Consider the following 25,040-nt stretch of genomic DNA (forward strand, 5'->3'; position numbering starts at 1 on the left):
TTAATTCTGCTGTGTGGCGTTGCCACCCATTAGCTCATGTAAAACGCTGACCGAAGCATTGGCAGAACGTGCTGACGCGCTAGCGCCTTCTGGTCGTTGTAAGGGGCTGTATAGGCAAACATGTGATGGTGTTGGGGGACGAGATTTCACAGGCGTGCCATGAACTAACGCGTTGCATCCTAGTAAGAATGCGTGGATGTGTGTTTCTTTTACTACACTATTTTATCTAATATGCAAAATTGCCTATCGCTTCTCCTAAGGCCATCGTTTCTGGTGATGTCACGCGGTCGTGACGTGGCCGAAGACAGGAGACTTCGTGTTAGGATTTAACTGTTTATTTGGGCGAACCTGTGCCCGGTAAACTGAAAGTCCAATTACAGCAGCAGTCTCGCACAGATAGCAGTCTCGGACTGATAGCGGCGAACGGAGCGTCGGCCTTCGATCAACAACTCACAAGCGGCGAAGCGCGTCGGCATTTATACTCTTGCCGTCGAATGTTCTAGCGTTATCGCTGGCGGTGGCGTAGCTTCCAGAACAATCTGTACCGTTCGCACAGTGGGCGTGATCTTATCGAAATGATCTACTACAGTCCGGAACCTTCTAGAAAACTGCAGGCGCGGTTTGCGCTGAGAATCGTGCGGTGTTTTCGGACGATAATAAAAACTTGGGAAATGGAACGTGGCAATTGGCGATTGAAAGCGGGTTTCTTTCCGTCAATCGCAGTTTCTTGTCAAGTGGCGTTCACTACATGTGAATCCCACGCGATCACGATTACCATGGCTGCGTATCCTTATGCAGCATTTCCGATAAGAAACTAACCAAGCAGGAAGCCCTGGGCAATTAGACTGCTTATGAGCACCCATCATGGCAAGAAGACAGAGTTGCACAGTGGAGTCCTGAGAGAAGTTGCTTGGCGTTGCTGTTACAAACACGCGTAAGCACACACACACACACACACACACACACACACACACAAGCCTATACCACCAGGCCATGGCCGAACGAGAATAGCTGAATAGCTGGACCAGAACAAAAACCATCTGACCGTAATAGAGAGAGGTGCTTTCTGTCGGATAGTTTCGCCAATAGGCTGCAGACGTTCATCCAGAGCTCGAAGCCGGTTCATTGGGCATAGAGCTGAAGAACAACAAACAAGAGAAAGTTGAGCTCACGCGCCTTTTGTGCAGACCTTCAAAATACCGAGTGCATCTGTCCTAATGAAGAAAAGGAGATAAGAAACAGCTAGAAGCAAATCACAAGAAGTCGTCGGCACACTTACCAGGTTAAAAAAAGGAATCGATGAGATATTGTTATTAACTGTACGCTTACCATCTGACGTATGTTTACACTGTTGAGAGTATAAAAGTTCACAAAAATTTGACATTGTACAGTGTTGCACAGGCACAATAGAATAGTAGATGTCTGGTAGCGTACGCATTATCCAACTGTTCATCGACTTGCGTGAAGATGCAATTAAACGACTGACTATACTTATCTCTTTCAAAGACCAAGTGGCACTGCATGCCTGCCAATACCCACGTAACTTTGCTGCCCACATTGCTCCTTCAGTTTTTATTCAGCAGTCGTGTTCTCTTTTGGTCTCTTAAGTCATATTCTTGTCCGCACGCAAACTCCTTTGATGACAATAGATGAGCTCGATTGGGCGTGTTCTCTGTCATCGGTGGCTTAATAACTGACATATTTCATGGTGGTATCAACCGAACGAGCCAATTACACAGCGCTCTCATATCTAACAACGAGTGAAAAACGCTTGGTTCTTGAAGCTGAGTAGACCTCGGTAATCATTTTGATTTTGCTTTCACTGAAACTGATTCGTGGTATTTGCTAAGGGTTTGTACACATTAAGAATTAGTTGTGAATTGCTATCTTAGGATGTAAGCCTGCTACTTTGAGCCACGTTCACCAGAAAGCAGTAAGGGTGTTTTAGAATCATCATCATCATCATCAGCCTGACTACGTCCACTGCAGGACAAAGCCCTCTCCCATGTTCCGCCACTTAACCCGGTGCTGTGCTTGCTGCTGCCAATTTATACCCACAAACTTATTAATCTCATCTGCCGACCTAACCTTCTGTCTCCCTCTAACCCGCTTGCCTTCTCTGGGAATCTAGTTAGTTACCCTTAACGACCAGCGGTTATCCTGTCTACGCGCTACATGACCGGCCCATGTCCATTTCTTCTTCTTGATTTTAGCTATCTTAGCCTTGACCCCCGTTTCTTCCCTAATCCAGTCTGTTCTCTTCTTGTCTCTTAAGGTTACACCTTCCATTTTTTTTCCATTGCTCGTTGCGTCGTCCTAAATTTAAGCTGAACCTTCTTTGTAAGTCTCCAGGTTTCTGCTCCGTAGCTAAGTACCGGCAAGATACAGCTGTTATGTACCTTCCTCTTGAGAGATAGTTGCAATCTACATGTCATAAATTGAGAGTGCTTGCGAATGTGCTCCACCCTATTCTTATTCTTCTAGTTACTTCAATCTCGTGGTTCGGCTGCGCGGTTATTACCTGCCTTAAGTAGACATAGTCTTTTACAACTTGAAGTGGATTATCACCTATCTCGGAGCGCTGCTCTCTTCCGAGGTTGTTGTACATTACTTTTGTTTTCTGAAGATTACTTTTAAGACCCACCTTTCTGCTTTCCTTGTTTAACTCCGTAATCATGATTTGCAATTCTTCCCCTGAGTTACTCAGCAATGCAATGTCATCGGCGAAGCGCAGGTTACCAAGGTACTCTCCATTAACTCTTATCCCTAACTGTTTTCATTCTAGGCTTCTGAAAACACAATCTCCCCAATGCTATTTACCGCTTGCCCCGGCCTTACACCCTTCTTATTTGTTATTCTGTTGCTTTCTTTATGAAGCGCTATGGTAGCAGTGGATCCCGTGTAGATTTCTTCGAGGATCTTTATATATACTTCATCGACGCCCTGATTCCACAGTGTCTGTATGACGGCTGATATTTCTACTGAATCAAACGCCTTCTCGTAATCTATGAATGCTATGTATAGTGGTTGGTTATATTCTGAGCATTTCTCTATTACCTGATTGATAGTATGAATGTGGTCGATTGTTGAGTAGCCTGTTCGAAATCCTGCTTGTTCCTTTGGTCGATTGAATTCTAATGTTTTCTTTACTCTGTTAGCAATCACCTTTGTAAATAGCTTGTATACTTCAGAGAGCAAGCTGATCGGCCTGTAATTCTTCAAGTCCTTGTCATCTCCTTTCTTATGTATTAAGATGACGTTAGCGTTCTTCCAAGACTGTGGTACTTTTGATGATGTTAGCGTTCTTCCAAGACTGTGGTACAAGACTGTGGTACTAAATGACGCATCTATGAACGTTTCATTTACTAAGCAAGGTTAATTCGCTCTAACCAAACATTTATTCCAGTGCGAATAGTCCTGAAAGCATTGAATAAACGGCTAAGTATTTCCAATTCCATTCGGCATATCAGGCAACCACAGAAAACCTAGGGTACTGTGATTCAACTTCCTAATAGAAGTGAATTATAAACTGCGGCGTAGCCGCGCGGCGGTGTTCTAGTGGCTAAGGTACTCGGCTTTTGACCCGCAGGTCGCGGGTTCAAATCCCGGCTGCGGCGGCTGCATTTTCGCTGTAGGCCCGTGTGCTCAGATTTGGGTGCACAACAAAGAAACCAAGGTGGTCGAAATTTCCGGAACTGTCCGCTACGGCATCTCTCGATCACAATCGTATGGTGGTTTTGGGACGTCAAACCCCGCATATCAATCATCATTTAACTGCGGCGTAAAATGTCTCATTCTGCGATGAAAGCTTCATGCAAAAGTAAATTACACAACACGGATGCATGATTTATGCGACGAGAAGGATTGACGCGGTGCATGTGCAGTATGTACGTTCAAATGTAGAATGTCTTGCATGGTTGTGTGCGTAGGCATTACACATGCAGGACCTGTGCAAGCTCTTCATCTCTCTTATGTTCCTCTTTGCTCTTCAGAAATTCATAAATTTTTGAGACCATCGTGAGCTGACGAGCATGCAATAGCCTCATCTTACTGTTCTCATCAAAAGAAGGTTTGTGACATGGAAGTTTGGATGTATACTTGCAGCTGCTGGATGCGAAATTCGCATCAACCTGCTCTTACAGTTACAACCTGCTCTTACATCAACCTGCTCTTACAGCACTGGATGAAAGCACAGCCTATTACTTGTATTTATATCTGAAGCTGCCATTTCTGTTGCCATGACGCAATCATAACAAATAAAAAAGTGTTGGAACAAACGTTAGGCGAGTTTTTCTTGAATAATTTAAGTTAAATGCACACAACCCGCGCACCATTAATTTACAACATGTTATCAGTGTATTTATATTTTTCAGCCCGGAAGGATTTCCTTTTAGCGTGACCATGATAAATAAACGACACACATATTATGAGTCGCAGTTGTGTTTCATCTAGCTTTTAAATGGTTGTATGAGTAAAAAAAGGCATATTTCTAATGTATCAGTGCATATGTTCAAAAATGCCATGTATGCGCTTTTGTCGGAACAATGATGCGCCATTGAAGTGTCGAGAACGCAGTATCCTACCTATGCTAAAATACAAGTCATATGCCAGTGAACTGTTGTGCAGCGCGAGCACTTGGTTTGGGGGGGAAGGGGGGCAAGCTTGCCGTGGGTTGTGCTTCTGCGATGTATGTAGTAGTCGGAGTAGCCGTCGTAGTAGTAGTAGTAGTAGCGCGTCATTGCAGTCATTTGACTTGAGTAGGGAACCCAGGCACGTTAAGCATAAATAAAACGATTGTTGTTTCTGTGTAAATGGCCTACCGAGAAAAGTATCGGGGACTTACTCTGCGATAAAATTTGCCTTGAATTTCATGCTTACTAAGAAAAAACTAGTATCAGAAAGACCCACTTTGAGGGCTGTCTGGCTGCCACGTTGATGGTGATGAATAAAAACATTTATTATAAAAGAGAGAGGTACGGGGCCAAAGCATGACCACGCTACATGGTCGGCGTCCTTCGTCTGGGACACCGCATGACGAGGCCCCTACTCGCGCCCGTCTCACCAGAGCCCGTTGAGACTCTAGTGATCAGCAGTTGAGGAGGGCAGTCTCCCATGCCTCTCGGGAAGGAGTAGGGGAAGGGGGTAGGTGGAGATTTTGCGGACATGCCCACACCTTGTGGAAGATATCACACGTCTCCCCACAGTGTGGGCACCGCCCATCTGTGTTCGCATTGAAATGTTTTAGGATTGCAGGACAGAGTAGAGTACCTGTCTGCAGGCGCCTTGGAGTTCGCTCTTCCGCCTTACTCAGCCCTTTGCAGGTGCCGGGTTAGGGTGGTGAGTGTCGCGATAATAGGTGAGAATTTTTTCGAACCGCAGCTGCAGTGTATTGGCCTCCGAGTCATAAGAGCCAAGGTGAGGAGCCCGGTGGGTAACCGCTCGGGCGGCCGCGTCAGCGGCCTCATTACATTGTAAGCCTTGATGGCCAGGAGCCCATACGATGCGTTTTGGGGCTGGATCAGCGAGAGCCCGTTTTAGAATTTGGCTGGCTAGGGGGGATATCTCTCCTACCAAGTAATGAGCACATGCTTTCCTGGAGCCCGTGATGATAACTTTCGAGATGGGGTCCGCAGCCGAAAGCGCTATCGCGACTTCCTCAGCACCTCTGGATTATGTGCTCGGAACGAGAGCCCATTGACATGCTTTTCCCGGTGAACTACACCGGCCGTGTAAAATCCCGTGGGCGAAGGCCCTGCTATATCTACGTAGAACACACCAGGTCGGGAGTCGTGTTGCCTCTCAAACGTCCGAGCCCGCGCCTGTCTTCTGCTTCCGTGCGTGTGCTTATCCATGTTACTGGGGAGTGGAGAGACCGAGAGCATATGCCGCCACAGTTCCGGAACACGCTCCGCCTCCTCTGCAGTTCAATTGTACTGTATATGTAAGCGGTTGAGCACGCAGCGCCCGGGAGCCGTCTGCACGAGCCGCGTATATTGATTCATAAGGTGGGCCTCCCGCAACTCTTGGTAGGAGTTAAGCACACCTAACACCCTCAGTTCGGCGTTGGAAGTGGCCACCGGGAGATCCAGAGCTCGTTTAGTAGCCTTACGAATGATGGCATCTATTCTTTCGTCTTCTTGCTTGTTAGTGCGAAGGTATGGGATGGCGTAGAGGATTCGGCTAGTCACGAAGGCATGGGCGAGCCGAAGCGCGTCTCTGCCCCGCAGACCACCCCGCTTGTTGGAAACGCGGTGGATCATGCGCCCTACCTGTTCGCCTATTCTCTTGAGTTTCGCTATAGTGGAGTCCGGTCTGAGTCTGTGGTAAATGAACAGGCTCAGAATCCGGAGCTCCTCCACCTCTCTGATGGGAACCCCAGACAGGGAGATGTGTATGGCTGACTTATCTCTTGGCTTCGCTCTAACGTGCAGAAGCTCTGATTTGTTTGGAGCACATTGGAGTCCACAATCGTTGGCATTCGCCTCGACTATGGATGCGGCCTGCTGAAGGCGTTCCTGCATTTCACCAAGGCTCCCTTCAGTGGTCCAGATTGTAATATCATCGGCATATACTGCGTGTTGTGTGCCTTCCACCCTGGCCAATTCGCTTTGAAGGCGCATCATAGCAATGTTTAAAAGAAGCGGTGATAACACTGCTCCCTGTGGGGTACCCCGTGTTCTCAGCTGCCACGTTAAACTCTCTGAGCGTGACCTCCTTAGTTTAAGCAAGGTTTAGCGATTGTTGGGTCGTAGTTCCATGAACTAAAGGCGGTGATAGGTGGGAACTAGACACGAGTCGCAGGCCGTAAGAAAGTGCGCACTGCGTGCCACTCCTCTAGTCCGGCCGTGCCACTTCTCGTTTTGTCATTGGATACCTGCTGGATGACGGTACTTTATATAAGGAATGTGTGATGAAAAGATGCGAGATGGTGGTACTTGGAGAGTTCGCATGATGAACGGACGAATTGACAGACGCACTGACGAACGGACGCACTAACGGATTGACGGGCGGGCAAATGGATGAACGAATGCACGGACGGACGGACAAACGGAAGCAAGGCTGAACTGACGGATGGCAGCGCAGACAGACAGACGGATGCTTTGTCCCACTCTTCAACATGCGCTAGCTCCATGGATATGCTGTCATTTTTTTCTGCTAGCACACGCTGGCTGCATCGGTCTTGCAAGGCGAGAGAAGAAGAGGGGAGGACAGAGTTTTGCGGGTGTCTTCCTGGACCAGCTCGAAAAGGAGCTTGCGCAGTGGGGGTGTGGACGGCACCACCGCCTATGCTGAAGCGCGACATGGTGAGACTTAGACATGCTCTGCATTTAAAAAGTGCGCTAGCATACAGACAATATAGGAGCGTACAAAAAAAGACCGTGTAAATTAAACGCGTATGTAACTTACACTCAGCAATGACCAGCCTGATGTTCACACTACTGAATATTTAACCAATGCAAGCGTACCAAATCCAGATGTAAGGAAAGCAAGAACGGCGAGCCCTTCTTCGTGGTGGCTTGCAGAGTAGGGAGTACAGAATGGTGAACAGCGTCAATTGGCTGCAAACTGGAAACAAGAGTCTCGACATTAACTGTGCCTTTTCCCACTGATACCAACGAACGAAGTCCATTTTGACCCCAAGTTAACGTAAGAAGAAACAAAATAAGAAAGAAAGACATGCCAGGTGCAGACATACAAAGGAAGCCAGAGCGTTTGCAAAGCACCTTTTCGTAGCAGCGATTGCTAATGTCCGCACAAGACGGTAAAGTAACTTGTAAAAACATCAAAAAGGCAGCAATTGGGCAACAACAAAGCTGCTTGGAGACCTTGTGGCTCGTTTAATGGAGTCGGCACCTTCCCGAGATCACCAGAGCCTATGTGCCAGCCCTATGCCTACTCTTTCTGTGTTGATTTTTGCGGTCAGTATTTTGCTTTTTGAGTAGCGCCTATTCTGCGTGACGGGTCACTCGCATTTATCTGCCACGCTAGACGCCGGTTGGATCGACCACATCTGCATGGATATCCGCTTGCGTCACGAACAGAGTCCGATCGATAAACCTTTCATGTGGCCTGTATCAGACAGAGAGCGTAAGTTATAGAACACGCTGCAGAAGAAGGCAAGGCGCCTCCTGAATACCTTCAGAATGCATAACTCCGGAATTCGCGTTGAGAATGGCACACTTTTGATTGATTGATTGATTTGTGGGGTTTAACGTCCCAAAACCACCATATGATTACGAGAGACGCCGTAATGGAGGGCTCCGGAAATTTCGACCACCTGGGGTTCTTTAACGTGCACCCAAATCTGAGCACACGGGCCTACAACATTTCCGCCTCCATCGGAAATGCAGCCGCCGCAGCCGGGATTTGAACCCGCGACCGGCGGGTCAGCAGCCGATACCTTAGCCACTAGACCACCGCGGCGGGGCAATGGCACACTTTTACTGCAATTTTGTTTTACCTTACCTTACTCAGAACAGCATCGATAGGGAGCACACCGACAATGGCAGATCATCCGTCGCCATCCCTGTGCTTCTTCGCGCTACTGTTCTCATTTATTCACTACCAACTGGCCCAGCAGTTTGTCTATCTGTATAATATCTATCTTTCCTTTTAAAAACACAAACAATATCTAGAAGACCGCAAGCTGACTCGTAATACTTCGACGCCTCCACGTAATTATGAATGTTTGATAGCTGGCAATCATTAAAACAATGGAACAAACACCGAGGAATACTAAACGCATCCTTGGATGGCAGTGAGTCTAATAAAGGTGAAATATTGACAATTTTGCAGGATTATATTGGTATGAGCTCGTACAACACAGAACAAAATTCAAATTATTCAGAGAGGTTTTTTTGTCCAGCACAGTTTTCATAAAAACAAGGCTATGGTAATGCAATGATTAGTCTACAATTGTTTTAAAGATGCGTTTAGAAGAACATTTTAATAGTGAGCTATGAAGGTTAAAGCACATGCAAGCAGCCCTACAGTAATAATGACGCTCATGTCATGGCAGAACTGTGATCGGTGCGACACTACTCGTTTTTAGACAAAGCACTGTGATTCTGCTGAGTGCCCAAAGCCAATCATCCTCGCCGATGCTTACATTAAAAAAATGTTTAATGAAACGTTATCTCAGGATTGAAATCAAGAGACCGTCCCTTAATTTACGCTAACATAACAAAATATACATATAATTCTGAATTATAATCATTTCAAAAGATTGACAAATAAACGTGTTTTTGTTCGATAAACGGTCTAGGTGTATTTCTCTAATACAGGTACACGAAAAACCATGGTCAATCGTTGTCCTCAGCATTTTTACATTTCTCACATGAGTTACCACAAAATTAATATATCACATGTTTTACCAGCTAGATTAGTAATTCACATGCCAAATATTTCTTACATAGTTAAGGCTTAAGTTGTTACATGCCAGAAAATAAAACACAGCAAGTAACTCCTGAGCGTGTTGAACGGAGTTCATTACCACTTACGCAATAATGAACTCTGACCTTTTTTGCGGCTCAACCTTCTTCTTCGTTAGCGTCATTCATGTAGACGCTCTTAGCAATGGCGCTCAAAAGCAAGTATTTTGCCAAAATAATGGACGCCAAAGACCCAATTCACAAGGCTGCGCCTAAGTAATGAAGAAAAAACCAGCTGCCGACTGACAGGCTCGTGGTCTCTTTACGTTGGCATCCAGAATCAGTGTCAAAAATCGAGAGAACAAAGCGTACGCGTCTTTTACGAACTTTATTTTGGGACACGTCTAAAGAATACAATAAGAGCATCGAATAATACTTCACCGCACAACTGAGTGAAGTGAAAGAGAGAGCAGTCACTGCACATTGAATACATGAACGAAAGAACAGTGGCAAAGAACCCACCCAAAATCAGACGCTGTCAGCGTCCCCTCGAACTAAGGGGTTTGTTTCTTGTAAGAAAGAAACCAATTGGCCCCGTATCTGCATGTTTAACCGTAAATGTCGTCGAAAGACGCTTGTCTTGCGTGTGGAGGGAGTGAACAACATGTTCAGTTGATGTTCTGCGCGAGAAAATTGGTGAATTGTATTCTGGAAGCGCTGCGTTTTTGAAAATCTCGATCCGTGTAGCGGAGGCGAACGAGCGCATCGAGGCGTGTGGGACACGAGCGCCATCTGGCAGTTATATTCGAAAACGAAGGAAGGCGTGCGCACCCGTGGAGAAAGATGCGCGTCTGTCTCGGAGGCGATAAGGTGTAGAACGCAAAGCGATGGGCGGGTGCCACCACCGTGCCGTCTTAGCAAACACTTGCCTTTTTCAGCATTGTGTTGCACTGTCAGCGCAGCGTGATAAGCGCTACGGTCCTCAGAATTACTCGTGTGTGTTTTCTCTAGTATAAAGGCACACATAAAAAGCATCGAGGTGTTGTTATGGTGCCTCATATATACGCAATAATATCTTTTTATTTGACAATCGCACAAGTATCAACGCTGAAACTTGATCAATATTGGCGGGCGCTACGGATGGAATTGGCCGTTTGAGGAAGAGTTTGGTACCGTTAGAGAGATCTTTACCGCGAACAACAGACAAATGTACAGACAGACAGAAAGACAGACAGTCAGACCAAAATTTTGCCATCGTCCCCAAGAAAATGTTGGCAAAGGTCCCCAAGAAAGACTATCGTTTTTAAGAGCTCGGAATAGTTACAAACGTCCGTAAAACTTGTGGTTGAGTGATTGGTCGTCGCTGGCTCTATCTTCGTTTCGGTGCAGAAAGCTACCAGTCACGTGGCTGTAACTTGAGTAGAGTGCTGAAAACAGGAAATTGCTTTTTTTTTGGGAGGTCTCAGTAATTCAAACAAAAAGGCCCACACGCTAAGGTGAAGTAAAGGGATCACGTTGAATTTAGTTAACGGAGCTGGAAATCACGTCGCGTAATCTTAGTAATGGACGTAAAAGGGAACCTTTTCTTTAGCAGAACAGTTTTGTGTTGTCTGTTCAGAAGTTTCACCGCCAAAAGCAGCTTTACTTGTATGTTCAATAAAGTCCAATAGCATCTTTTCCTCATATATTCCTCACATAGAAGCACCACCATCCAGCGGGCATTCCAAGGACTGAACGAGAGGAGGCACACGCACGCTTTCTTATGGCTTGCGCTTCGTGTCTGTTTCCCACCTTTAACCACCTCGAGTTCATGGTATATACTAGTTCGCTGTATTCATGGCACTGCGGCCCAATGCTCGCTAAACCTTTCTAAAACCTCGGAGGTTACGTCCAGCGAGTATAACGTAGCAACCCTTTCTTGTCTTCAGTGCGTTGTTCAACAATAAAATATACGCAACGAGCGTTTTAACTAAAAGCCGAATTCTGCTGTTTATCATTCCCCCTCAGCAGCCGTTGGCATGTACGTTGAGCACAATCTTCAATTGTTAAACAACGCACAGAAGAAATCTCTCACCGGCACCACCTTGGAGGTCAAAATGTTATACTTGTTAGACACTACTACAACGGCTACCAGGGACAAACGGGTGCCACTATAAAAAGCTTCACCCCTAAAATAAACTACGTACCATAAGTGTTTGATAACTATTGTTATTGCCTTCAGTTAAATTGTTTGGTACAAATCCTGGGTATAAAATTTCCTCCGGTGAAAAATCGTCCACCCTCAAAACTAGAAGGTGAAAACGTTGAAACACAACTTGGAATGAATGTTTCGGCCATCCAAACACGCACAGTCGATGGCCAGCAGCGATTCCACACAAAAGTGAAAGCGGAAGGAACGAAAGCATGGTACTCGGGCGTGAAAGTTACGGAAGCCGGAAGTGCAGAGAAAAAAATACAGACCCGTAGAAGGACAGAACTCGGATATATGTTCGTTGCTTCACTGAGTGCACAAGCTTAGTTGGTATTTTCGCCTTTACGCTGCATGGAGACATGAGTACATTTTCGTTTCGCAGATCGAAGAAAATCGTCCTTAACGAGAACGCTGCTTGTCTACTAAGCATTGTCTTGAAATACATAACGCTACTTTTGATGCTGAAAAATAAGTTTATAAACAAGGTTAACTATGTATATACGTAATGGAGGCTTCTTGACTAAATTATGCTTATGTTCTTTTCGTTCGCGCACAAAATTTTAAATATTCAATACACTTAACAAACTTGGCCACCCGCTGCAACAGACAGACAAACAAAGAACTTTATTCAGGTCCTGAGGAACTGCGTTGTAACGGCCCCGTTTAGGGGGAATCCGTAGCAGTCGCGGGCCACTCCCACGTAGGGACCGGAACACTGTGGCCCTCCGCCCTCTCGCAGGCCCTCTGGACAGCCCGAAGTTGAACCAAGAGGTCGCCGCTGTTAAGGGCTTCCTCCCAGTCCTCTTCTTTGTTGAACTCTGCGTCACGTAACGCAGGACATTGCCAGAGCTTATGAGGTAATGAGCAATACGCCTCACCGCAGTCTGGACAATGCGGCTCGATGTTGGGCGAAAAATGGCTGAACCTGCCACGCGAAGGGAAAGACCCCGTTTGGAGCATCCTGTAGGCCGATGGTCGCGTAAGTTTAGGATGAGGAAGTGGAAACGTCCTCCGAGATAGATGATAATGAGTCATGATCTCGTGGAAAGTGAGTAGCGAGTCCCTGTATCTTCCGGCGTCCCCGCCTGCGAATCCGCCGGGACCGCCGCGGTGAGCGATACCTCGCGCACGGTCATGGGCAAACTCATTGGCGTTGGGGACATCAGGATGTACGTTGGCCCCCATGTGGGCCGGGAACCATGTTATGGTGTGAAACCCGGCAGCCCCCTCACAGCCGAGGATGGCCGCTGCCTCACGCGAGATCGAGCCCGAGGCGAAAGCCCTAGCTGCGGAACGCGAATTTGTAAAGACATTAGGATGCGATGGGTCCTTCATTGCTATGGCGATGGCGATTTGCTCAGCCACCATTGCCGAAACCTTTCTAACCGAGACAGAGCATAGGAGTGTGCCACTATGATCGACCGAGACCACTGCGAAGCGATCCGAACGCCCGTACTGGGCTGCATCGACAAAGGTCGCGAGATGCGGTCTGTTTGCAACCGATTTTAATAAGGAACGGGCCCGAGCTATGCGGCGCCCCACATTGTATTGTGGGTGGACATTTCTTGGAAGAGGAGCTACCGAAAACGTGCCTCTGATCGAGGGTGGTAGTGTTACATTACGCTGGTTAGTCGCCGTAGGACCGCAGCCTATGGATTCCAGGATGCGCCTACCACCCCTCGAGGATGATAGTCGCACGACCTGAGCCATCTGCTGGGCCTCGATCACCTCCGAGAGGGAGTTATGCATGCCCAATTGTAGGAGCTTCTCGGTGCTAGTGTGGAAAGGCAAGCCTAGAACTCGCTTTATGCTTTTGCGCAGTAGTGTATCAATTCTTGCCTCTTCTCTTTTGGACCAGCGCAACGCCGAAGCGACATAATTAATGTGGCTCATGAGAAATGCATGATAGAGCCGAAGGAGATTGCTCTCGCTCAGCCCACCTCTGCGGTTCGAGACCCTGAGTATGAGCCTAAGCATGTTCTCCGTCTTGGAGGTGATGCGGGCTATAGTTCGTGAGTTGCCCCCTTGGACTCTAGCAGGAGTCCGAGGACCCTGATCGAGTCCACCCTGGGTATTCTCTGCCCATCCCGTGTGTATAAAGCTATGGGAATCTGTTCTAAAGGAGTGAGGTTCCTCAGTCCTTGTCGGGTGGGTCTGTATAGTAGTAACTCAGACTTTGCCGATGACAGGCTCAGGCCCGAACCGACTAGAAAGTTCTCCGTGATGTCTAATGCCTCTTGGAGCGCCTGCTCTACCCCGCCGTCGGACCCTCCCATGCACCACACGGCGATATCGTCCGCGTAGAGAGCATGGTTAACCCCGCGCACCGTAGCGAGTCGCTCCGAGAGGCCCTTCATGGCAATATTGAAGAGTAGAGGAGAGATAACAGCCCCCTGTGGGGTGCCTCTCGCTCCCAAGGTAAATTCCGTGGATTGGATTTGACCGATCCTAATGGTAGCCCTGCGATCCCTGAGAAAAGACCTAACGTATGCGTGGAACCGTTGCCCTAGACCCATAACCGAAATCGCCTCAAGCACAAACTTGTGCGAGATATTATCAAAAGCTTTAGCTAGGTCTAGAGCTAGTATGCCTCTAGTATCCCTGGTGTTGTTGTCAATGATTTGTCTTTTGATAAAGAGCATCACGTCCTGTGTGGATAGTGCAGATCTGAATCCTACCATATTGTGTGGAAATAGCTCTCTGCTTTCTGTGTACTTGGATACCCGATGGTGAATCGCATGTTCGGCCACCTTGCCTACGCAGGACGTAAGCGAGATGGGTCGCATGTTCTCCAAAGCCAGAGGTTTGCCTGGCTTTGGGATATATGGGATGCTCTCATCTCATCTAACGCGTTATTCGAAGGTCGTAGGTTCGATTCCTGCTCACAGCTGGTAATTTTTTTTCTTCTTATTTACATTCAATTGGTTCTAATAACTTCCCCTGTACATTCCTTGGCATTAATGTCTGTTATATCTCATTAATATTGTGTTAAAACACGGAAATACGAGCTGTTAGGTATACACTTCTCTCCCTTATATATATATATATATATATATATATATATATATACATATATATATATATATATATATATATATATATATATATATATATATATATATATATATAACGTGTGCTGAGATGTTATTGATGTGCCTTGTTGTAGCCTAGTACTTGCGTCGTCAGGGCCTGGAACTTTGTATAGCAAAATGTGCTGCATTGGCATTTACGAAGAAATCAATGTCACGGTACCCAATCTTCACTCACAGAGCAGTGATTCCCGCGGTCAAGCACCACCGCTATTTAAGGGTTGTCATTGATCGCAACCTGTCCTGGTCAAAGTATGTGACTGTGCTGTGGCACAAACTAATTAATTTTGCGTATGTTCTTCGTGTTATAGCAGGACTGAAATGGGGCCCTTCAGAGAAAAGTCTTCTGCAGTTATACAAGGCATTGTTTATGGACTATATACGGTACAGCTCACCTGTACTTTTCAGCATGCGGGCAAGGTGCCTTCAGGCACGAACACTGAGAATATGCCTTGGCCTGCCACGGTGCACGTCAACCTCTGGCACTATAGAGGAGTCCCGCACCTACCCTATACAGGTTTACACGTCCTGTGAGCCTCTTCGAGTGCACCTTCGTCTGCTTACCCGACATGCACAACACCCGTTGTCTTCGCTACAAGTGGACCGACCAGGCTGTACCTATTCGCGATGCATCGATACGCATAGACACATGATCCTTTCAGGCTTTGCATCTGCCGTAATCTTTGGACGTTGACTAAACCGCTGGTGGGCCTTCATACGTGGAATTCCGTATAAGTCGCGTGTTTCTTATATTGCCTTCAAGCAACTCACGTTGGCACATTTGGATGACCGATACAGCGGCTCTGTGCACATTTACACCGATGGATCCGTAACTTCTTCCGCTTCCCCTGCAGCTTTCGTGATCCCTCAACTCGGTATTTCCCGACAGTAAAAACTAGATCACAGGTCAAATTCGACAGCTGCAGAGCTTGTTGCTATGCAGGAAGCCATAAAATTTGTGAACGACTAAGCACCACGTAAATGGACGATTCTGTCTGATGCAAAATCAGCGCTTCAAGCTATCCATTTTCGCTCAAGAAGAGTTAAATTTTACTAGTTAGCGTTAGGAATCATCCAAGTATTTTACCTAGCACACAGGAGTGGTCACTTGATTACACTTCAATGGATTCCTGGACACTGCGGGCTGGTTCGCAATGAAACAGCCGATAGCGAAGCAAGAGCGGCAATATACAACGCTCCTATGTACGTCAAAGTACCGCATTCGTATGCGCGAATGCGCTGACACTTACTGGTCGCTACCAGATCACCGGAACAAGCGTCTGCGGGAAACAGACCCCGGTATGAATTTTCGTCTTCCAGATAAAATCAGCCGAAGACATGCTAATATACTGCACCGGATTCTTCTGGGCGTCGCTTTCACTCGCCAGTACACCCACCTAATCGGCCGTGCGGACAGCCCAAATTGTGAACACTGCCAAGTGCGCGAAACGATAGCTCCCATATTTTGTGACTGTGCATTATACGTGGCACAAAGAGAAATGCTAACTGCAACGTTGGCAAGCATTGGACGAACACCATTAAGCGAAAGCCACATATTGTCAGCAATGAACGACCGAACAGTGTCAAAAACTGGTACAAAGGCTGTTTTAGACTTTAAAAAAAGCACTGGACTAGATACCAGACTGTAGGGTACTACGATAAGTGGCTACTGTACATACGCACCACCTCTTCTTGTTCCCACCATCACCCTTCATTCCTCTTTCCTTCCCCCATCCTTATTCCCTGTGTAGAGTAGCAGGCTAGAGCGAACTAGCTTAGGCCGACCTCTCTGCCTTCTAATAAATTCTCTCTCTCTCTCTCTCTCTCTCTCTCTCTCTATATATATATATATATATATATATATATATATATATATATATATATATATATATATATATATATATATATATATATATATATATATATATATATATATCCACAAGTGCACGCATTTAAGCCACACGTCACCTCCCCATTAACAATATCCATGCCCCTTAAAACAAATAGCGGCTATTTTTACGCGGTGAATATCTCGTCTGACTACGTTAGACTAGAACTAGTTTGACACCTCATCCTGTCGAAAAGAAGACATTTACAGTGCGCCTTTGTTCAGAGACACACTATATTCAGCATCACCATCTGTAACCGTTTGGTGCAGGACTACCCAGGAATGATTTTTTTTGGGGGGGGAGGGGTGCAGTAGAGCAGTTATCTTTGACGATTGGTGGTCGCTGTGAATGCTTGTAAATACTTCAGTATACTGTGAAAAGTTAAATTACGAAGAAATCTTGTGGCATAGAGGGTTCAGATTACCTTCCTCTATCCTTCTACTTACGGCCTCCTGGCTCTTCGTGCTTTTGACACGCTATTTTTTTTTCATCTCACAGCTTTCTGAGCCCGGCTAACTTCCAATAAATAGGCTCAATTATTCTGAATATCGTAGACGTCTAACCAACGAACACATAGTTAAGACAAAATAAATTAATATACGAGGCCCTCGTCCTAAATAATTTTCTATCTCTCACAAGGGCTTTTATGGAATTCGAATTCAGTAGATTAGCGTGTCAAACTTCAAGGGCGTTGACATCATGTGTTAGACATGAATGATGGGCACGTACGAATAAATCTACATCAAGAAAGGGTGCCGGAGGAGCCGAAGCGCAGAGCAGTTCCTGCGCACGACGTGCGGCTTTTTTAGTACTATTCGACTGCAGCGCCACCGCTACGGGCCCAAGGCGGATATAAAGACTTGCTGGAGTAAAATCCGCCTATGCTTACCCATGGGAGCGGGTGAAGCTGCACCGAGCCGCCGGCGGCCATCTTGGCAGTGGCAAGAAACAGCCGAGTACAGCTGCGCTCGCGCTTATTTAAGCAGCAGGTGCAGTTTCTCGCGTCTTCAAAGCAATGAAAACAGTTGCGTCAGGTTGTAAGCATTTATTCTTTGCTTTTTCGTTGCTAAATGGCCTACAAAATTGCTTTGATAAACTCGAAAATGGCAGAAAAAACACAATCACACAAACATTAAAAATATATGCGGTAGTATAGCCGAAACGAGCACTGCGGGGAGACTCACTGATGTTTGAAAATGATCATTCTTGAAAGAACTGGCCTGACCCTGTCCTTGATGATCTCGCGGTGTCTTTCTTATGTCATATGGTGGATGCGGATTTTCACATACAGCTCCGCAAGTTTTTTGCACAAGCTGTAGATATGATTGTCGAGGGGATCAAGGTCAAGAATGTGCTGCTCTAGCTTCTGAAACCATTTTTCTTCTACAGACAGTCGTAGCACTTCCAAAACAAGATGCTTTGACTGGGAGTTAGCTGCTTGAAGTGTTCCACACTCAATCTGTAGCCGGCACAGCCCCTTTTCAACGGCTTCACACAAGCCAATGACATCCTTGGACGGGGACGCAAGCCCACCTCTGTTTTTCTGCTCAACTAGGGGAACTAGCTCATCTGAGTACAGGGCTGCAATGAACTCTTCGCATGTTGTTGTCTTGCGCACTTGGCGTACAACGAAGCCTGCGGTATAAGGCACCACAACAACTACGGCAGAAAGGTTTTCGGGGTGCGCGTAGTCGTGGTCATCGTGAGGCTCCAAGATCGAGGACCAGCGCATGTCTGTGAGCGCGCTCGTTGCGTCTACCTGGGCGACAAAAGTAGTGGCATTCAGGATGGAAACCATGTCTTTGGTGCAGTTTCCCGAGCTAGAAGACGTCACTTCTGTTTTCACCAGCAAACGCTTGTATGCTGCCATGAACTGGGCAGCGGTTGGGTTGTTGTTATACCCGCCTCGGCCACGAACAGATCCGAAGAAGTTCTCAGCGTGATCCTGGCTCAGTTTGTGCGTCAACAAGTACTTCAGCTTACCCTGGCCAACAAGCTCGTCGAACATTTTTTCAGTGCACGCCATGCAGATCAAGAAGCCCACAAAACCAGTTTTTTTCAAGCCTTCTAGAACTGGCCACCCAGCCGGATCTCTCAATCTCTTCATATACGCCTTGGTGTAGGCAAAGAATGGCTTCCAGCAGGCTTCTTTCTGCTTCCGCAGAGGAGCCTTGTAAAACCTTGCAAAAGGGTTCCTAGAATTAAAAAGGTCGAACAGGTGATCGAAGACCCTCACGAACTTCGATGTTGCACTGGCGCCCCGGAACTGGGGTAGCTTCAGCACGTTTTCACAGAAGTCCAAGGCGTTGGCCACAGAGGAACTCAATGCTTGTGCAACATATCGCACGTTCATTTTTGTTTTTCCCATTGAACGTGAACTTTCGTGAGTTTGTTGCCCAGCCGTAGCCCTTCGGAACGCTGCAATGCCTCCAATGCCACTATGTAGGCCCACTTTATGTGCTTTCCTTCAGCATCAACAATGTAGCTTAAATTCGCCAAGGTATTGCGGATAAGCTTAATCATGTGGCAGGCGTCTAGGATAATGTAAACATTCTTAGCATCGTCAGCCGGGTTCACAAAGCTTGAAGAAATTTGCTCACAGTCAACACGAAGTTGAGCACCTAAACACCTGGCCATAGTGAAATTCGACGAGGCTCCGTCAAACGTGAGAGAGACTACTTCAGCCTTCACTGACGCAAGCTTCTCAATGCACTGTTTGGCCAGCTCGGCCCTCTCTACTCCTGTGAGTGAGTCTATTAGGAAGTATCGAACTGGCATCTTAAATCTGACGTTGACTCCAACGATCATGAAGACACACGCATTTGCAGCTTCGGGAAGACCATCATCGTCAAGCCCAGTTCTGAAGTCAACATACCCTACTACCTTATCTCCAACTAGCTCTACGTGTTTCCTGATGGCCATGTCATCTACAATGAGAGCGCAGTAGAAGAGTTCACCGCGTGCTTCCGCAAACTTCTCAAGGAAAGCAAATGCTTTCGCTGTGAAGCCAGGATCTCCTTGAATCAACTTGTACCAGCCCCTTAGTGTTCGCTTGAATGGGAGGGTTTCGTTGAACTTGGATCGTACATACTCGTACGCGGCTGGACTGTAAAAATGCAAAGTAAGTACAAATGCTCGCAGCTCAGGTGGGTACTTGCCCTTATGCTCATTGCCCACCCTGCAAAGTAGTTGCTGACTTTCTTCAACTGTTTTGACCTTCTTCTTCAACTGGGTTATCTCTTCTTGTGAGGAAAGCACCTTGTCTTTGTAGAACTGTTTGGTTGGCGAGTCTTCAGGAAAATTTTCAGCTCCAGGCAGGCCGCACAACCCAGAACGCTCAGGACCAGGCAGGGCCGGGAAATCTCGAGACTTGGGGTCGGGACGCTTCTGTTTGACCTGGGTTTGAAAGCATACGTTTTCTCAAACGAGCTAAAAAGGCAGCAAGCGCAAAAACTAAATGAAACCTCACACTTATAATGTGGGTACGACGAAGCTACACATTTTCTTTGAAGAAATAATTAGTATATTAACTAACGAGCTTTTTCATAGTCATGCACGAGACGTTGTATGCCAGAAAAAAGGACATGCACCCGCTCTGGTATAACTTTCCATTCGCCGGATGTGTCTTTAAGTGTTGAATTGTAACCACTGTCAGTATGCTGTGAATGTCAATAATCTTTTTGTAGTAAACATTTCTGTATGCCCATTCCTGCTTAAGACCTGGTAAACAGGTCAGCAGTAATAAATAAATAAATAAATAAATAAATAAATAAATATGGGCCTTGATCACCAGTTAACAGGCAGTCTTAGCATATCGTTACCGTGTTTGCGTTACCGTTTACTGTGTTACCGGAAGCCGCTGGCGAAGGTGAAGCAGTTACCATTACCTGTAACTTCACCTTCACCAGCGGCGTCCAGTAACACGGTAAACGGTAACGCAAACACGGTAACGATATGCTAAAACTACAGCTACTCCTCCACAGTACTGCCAATTTTCGGCACACCAAAAATGCCGCGTATACCCGCAACAACATTTCGTGGAACAAGTATTATGTAGTGGCCGTAACGCCACAAGCGTAATGCACGCTAAACGTTACGCTTCTCGTCCAACGATGGCAGTAATACTTACAGGTTTCTGCAGATGAGGCAGAAAAGCTGGAAACGACGTGGGCACACTTTCCACCCACAGTCGCATCGTTTGCCCAGTGCGGTGAAAGCACTCAGGAGTGAAATGTACAGAGCACAGGCGGTCTCCATCCTTAGCGCGCCACCCTTCACGGCGAACTGCCCGCTCCCAAAGACTCCGAACTTCTGCATTCTTTGGAAACCTGTCAAGAAATATACGACAATCAACTGTGGCACACGTACACACAATGCCATTTTGCTGCTCTTTCATGCGCGGACCTGCAAGCAACTACAATGCGGCTGAAATGACCGCGAGTAGAACATGCTAAAGTTCATGTACTTACAGTTGAAATGTGAGGCCACAACCTTCCTTCAGCCTGTTTGTGCATCCGTAGGCAACGCATGAGGTAACCATTATCCAAGAGCAAGACATGCACTCATTGAAAACTTCCAAGAGAACAGCGTGCACCAGCAACGAAGCGTGGAGGCGACACACCGGCAGCGCGCTTTCTGCCTCCGGCAAGATGGCTGCCGCTGGCGTTACCTGACGGGCGTCGCTTCCACTCCAGCAAGTTTTTATATCCTTCTTGTACGGGCCACGCGGCAGACATCAGGTCGCGAGGCGCGGTGACGCCATTCAAAGCTTCTAGTACACTCTAGCCCAGCCAAAACTACGTAGGCGGAGCTTCTGCACATGCGTTACTACGCCAAGTAGTTCGTTTTCGTGCGATTTCGGTTTCGCAAGCACATACAACATGTATTTTTTTGCGCGACCACCATGCAATATATCTTACGTTAATTTGGGAGGAAATCTATAAAATGTTAATTTTTATGGAAAAGAACACGATGGTTATTGGCAACGCTGAGATTTATTTCAGAATAAAAAAGGTACTGGACGACTGGAAAAACGCAAAACAAAAAAAAAACATATCCTAAATTTCAGTGAATACTTGGTCAGCATCATAGTCTTTCTTCTTTTAGAGACGCAAGAATTTGAACTTTCTGGAGACGCTCACGTTATTCTTTTAGGGGATGCAAAGGCAACGAAGGGAAGCAAAAGTCTTGGCACCGATCGATCATGAGCGAGTGTCTGACGTTCGTATATCTAAGTACCTGGTCGGGGGAGGCGTGACTCGTTCAACTAACGCTGGGAAGCCAACAAACCTCCCTGGGTCAGGCCCGCCGAGCCGCTATAGCCAGTGGAGCCTTAAAAGAAGGGCCCCTCCCGCGATTAACCACTTTTTTTTATTAAATGTTGTCTCTCTCTCTCTCTCTCTCTCTCTCTCTCTCTCTCTCTCTCTACTCGGCTGTAAACGCTGTTTTTGCATTTTGTAAACGCTGTTTTTGCAAAACGCGACCTTCAGCGTTTTCTTATCAACAATATTATGCAGCCGGAACACCAATCACGTATGCAACGCAATTTAGGAAACGGGTCATTGGTTTTACGTACAGTTTCCAATCGCACTTTTGCTTCCAAACAGCTGGTGTTGCTGAAAACTGGCAGGTCACCGTTGTCACTTTTAAGGCGGCTATTGGCCACGAGATCAAGCAGAGTCACCGCCTGGCGCCAACTAGCTGAAACGGTGAAATGTGCATTGCTCCTTGCGTCGTCTGCTAGCCACACCGTGTTTCTTTGTGCACGTACGTCATGCACGTTCTCAAAGTTTGGTTTGTCCAGTCATGTCGCGCGAGTGTAACTGTTTCTGCGTATGCCTGAAACGACGCACGAAAACATTTTGTCTTGCTCAACTGCTTATACATTATAATGGCGAGTGCAACTTTCCAGAGTGTTGTTCATTGTCGCCGTACCTTCTATTCACCAGAATAGATTCAGAGTGGGTACTGCTTTCTGTTTCAAGCACATAGCAAAATGCTCTTGGCATCATCCCAAACATGAGGACTGTTAGGTGCTGTGGTAATGCAGCGTTTTATGGCGACTCGGCTGTAAAAAAAAGAAAAAAAACAGGCTCTAGGTCATGAACTTTCGCGCTGTTGGTAGGTGTACAACTTTACGGCACTGTAGTTTATTGATCACGCGAGGAGCCTTAGTTGTGTTTATGTGGCCGTGGTACCACTACATAAAAATATTGTTACGAATAAGACACGACACCGTATCGACGAGGCTGTGGAAGAGATTTACTTAAAACCAGCAGTAATGGCGTGACCGGTTCACCAGTGAACGAGCGAAGAACACCTTTCCTCCTCTTCGTGAGGCACACACGCGCATCGTCCCACAAAATATGACATGCATGTAGCATGATCCCCGGCGGCAGAAGCGCCGTCTCGGCGCATCTAGATGTCAACGTCAGCCGGAGAGTGGTAAGGCTTCAAGCGTGCCACATAAACGATATCGGTGGTCTGTGAGGCAGTTGAAGGCGATGGGGCAGCAGGGATAATTTCGTATGTCACAGGAGTAATTTCACGAAGGACTTGATATGGACCTGTGTAGCGGGAAAGAAGTTTTTCCAACAAGCCGACTTGACGGGTCGGGGACCACAGCAGCACCAATTAACCGGGTATGAAGTGCACGTCACGGTGCCGTTGATCGTACAAACGCCGCTGATTTTCTTGAGAGGCCAGCAAGCGAGTGCGGGCGATTTCGCGTGCGTTGGCAGCCCGAGTGATAGCGTCAAGGGCATATTCGCTGGTCGGTGTCGTGGTAGACAGAATGACTGTATCTAGGGGTAATGTAGGTTCTCGGCCGAATAACAGAAAAAATGGGGAGTAGGTGGCAATATCATGGCGAGAAGAATTGTAGGCAAATGTGACGTACGGCAACGCGAGATCCCAGTCGGTATGGTTGGTGGAAACATACTTAGCGAGCATGTCTGTAAGAGTTTGATTTAGACGCTCCGTGAGTCCTTTGGTTTGTGGGTGGTATGACGTAGTCAGCTTGTGTCCCGTTTGACAGAACTGCAAGATGTCGGCTATGACCTTCGACAAAAAGGTGCGGCCGTGGTCTGTAAGCAGCTGCCGTGGGGCTCCATGTTGCAATATCACGTCCTTGAGGAGAATGTCGGCGACATCTGTGGCGCAGCTTTTTGGAAGAGCTCGTGTGATGGCATAACGCGTGGCATTGTCGGTGGCCACGGCTATCCATTTGTTACCCTAGGAAGACAAGGGGAAAGGGCCAAGTAAGTCCAAGCCAACGCGTAAAAACGGTTTTGACGGAATGTCAAGTGGTTGAAGGCATCCGGCGGGAAGAATCGATGGTGTTTTGCGGCACTGGCATTTCTCACAAGCCGCAACGTATCTTTTGACTGAGCGTGTAAGGCCTGGCCAAAAGAAGCATCGGCGTATTCGGTAGTAAGTGCGTGACACACCAAGGTGACCAGCAATCTGAAGGTCATGAAGTTCATGTAGAACTTCCGAGCGAAGGTTTTTCGGAATGACAAGCAGCAGGGCCGGTCCATCCTGCTCAAAACTGGCGGTATAATACACCATCGTGAAGCACGAATGAATGATAGGACTGATCGGAAGATCGTGATTCGAGGCGCTCAATGATCGAACGCAAGGACGCATCATGGCGCTGTTCATCACCGATGCATGTCATTTGCGAAAGAAAAAAGACGCAAGGCTCGGTGTCGGTGTCAGGCATAGAGCTCAACTCAGTAACCCTGTAGCGGGACAGGCAGTCTGAAACCTGATGTAGGCGTCCGGACTTGTACGTTAACGTGTAGGTATCCTCTTGCAGTCGCAGAGCCCAGTGCCCGAGCCGGCCAGTAGGATGCTTCAGTGACGAAAGCCAACATAGCGCATGGTGGTCCGTTATTACAGAGAAGCTCGTGCCATATAAATATGGGTGGAACATTGTGACGGTCTAAACATTCACGCTCTGTTATTGAATAGTTGCGCTCGGCAGCTGTGAGAAGGCGGCTGGCATATGCGATGACTCGGTCGTGTCCTCGCTGGCGCTGGGCTAGGACGGCTCCAATCCCGTGACCACTTGCATCGGTTCTGACTTCTGTTGGAGTGGACGCGTCAAAATGCACCAATATAGGTGGAGTCGTGAGGAGGGTGATGAGTTGAGAAAAAGCGGCAGCTTGAGCGGAACCCCACGTAAAAGTCACGTCTTCCTTCAGAAGGTCGGTGAGTGGTCGAGTGATTGTTGCAAAATCTTTCACGAACCTTCCAAAATATATAGGAACAAAGTCCCACAAAGCTCCGGACATACTTGACAGACTGGGGTATAGGAAAGCTCGTGACGGCACAAACTTTCTCTGGGTCAGGCTGCACCCCTGATGCGTCAAAAAGGTGGCCCAACACCGTAATCTGCTGGTGGCCGAAGTGACATTTCGACGAGTTTAGTTGAAGGCCAGCAGTGTGGAAGAAGTTGAGAAACACTGACAAACGCTGGAAGTGCCTCTCAAATGTA

Source organism: Rhipicephalus microplus, chromosome 6, assembly GCF_043290135.1.
Source record: "Rhipicephalus microplus isolate Deutch F79 chromosome 6, USDA_Rmic, whole genome shotgun sequence".
Classification (NCBI taxonomy): Eukaryota; Metazoa; Arthropoda; class Arachnida; order Ixodida; family Ixodidae; genus Rhipicephalus; species Rhipicephalus microplus.